Below are 1,334 nucleotides of genomic sequence, written 5' to 3'. Positions count from 1 at the left end.
ACGTTGATAACTTTGAACTCCCTTCATACCTCGCTGTCCATATTTACAACTAATTTTTTTATTTTTTTTGATAATTTATGATGTTTAGATTAACTTATACATACCATAATTAATTTATATATCCACCACATCACAGGAATGACAAACATATGTATAGAGGATCAAGCTTAGATACAAAGACAAAAAACTTTTTTTTTTTTCACTTTAAAGTTGTGTCCAATTTGGCTCTTTCACATATTAACTCCCAGTCGTTTATTATTAGAAACTTCCCTCTACACTTCCTAGAAAAAAAAAAGAAAAAAAAAAAAGCAAAGCCAAGAACAGACTTGGCTGTAATTAAACAGCTGGCACGGGCAATTCACACCTGACTGAGAGATACATCTTTGAAATAGCTATTTGTCCCGTGATGTTAAGCTCTCTCTCTAACTATTACCAAGTAATTATATTAACTTAAAAATTTATATTAAATAATTATTTTAATTTAAAAATTTTAATGATTAAATAAAAATTTAAAATGTAATTTATATTATTTTTTAATATATATTTTTAAATAAAAATTCTTTATACTTAAAAGTTATATAAATTTATTATTATTTTATACTTAATTTTTACTGATTAAAATAAAAATAATAAGATTTAATTCATGAATATACTCTAATATTATATAAAAAATCATTTCAATTTAAAAAATTAAATTTATATTATTCTTTAACCATTAACTATGTATTAAACTAAAAATCTTCTTTACCGTCCCCATTTATATATTAAACTAAAAATCTTCTTTACCGTCCAAATTTGACTACCAAACAAATTGTTTTTGGTGCATTTGAAGACATACTTGTCCAAATTCCGGAAGAGAAATAAATTAAATAGTCATTATCGTTTTGTTTTTTGGCAACCTACCACTAGGATGTGTGATAAGCCGTCAAATTTATATATTCTAAAAGTCTATTTTATCATTACTTTAGAATTTCTATACCAGCAAATCGCCAGACTTATACTTCGAAGACCTTGAAAATCAGACCGCCACGTGTCTCTGTCGTCTTATTAAATATAAATCAAAGTTCATCACAGTACTGGTCCATGGAGTGGTTACTGTTGATCATTATACTCCATGCTACATGAATTATTTTGAGAGGAAGTGTTCAAATATATCGTAAGCTTTGATTCACTCTCTGGTATAAAAGTATTATTCATTGATAATTTTTATTATATATTTTTCAGAGGAATGCAACTCTTAATATAAAATAGTTTCTCTTCTCCCAATAAAATACATATATTAGGATACTTCATGAATATTTTTAATATTTTTTATAGAAAAAATTATAAAAAAA

The sequence above is a fragment of the Populus euphratica genome, unplaced genomic scaffold (assembly GCF_000495115.2).
Source record: "Populus euphratica unplaced genomic scaffold, PopEup_1.0 scaffold68.1, whole genome shotgun sequence".
NCBI lineage: Eukaryota > Viridiplantae > Streptophyta > Magnoliopsida > Malpighiales > Salicaceae > Populus > Populus euphratica.
The sequence above is the reverse complement of the archived record's forward strand: the minus strand, read 5'-3'. Positions refer to the sequence as shown.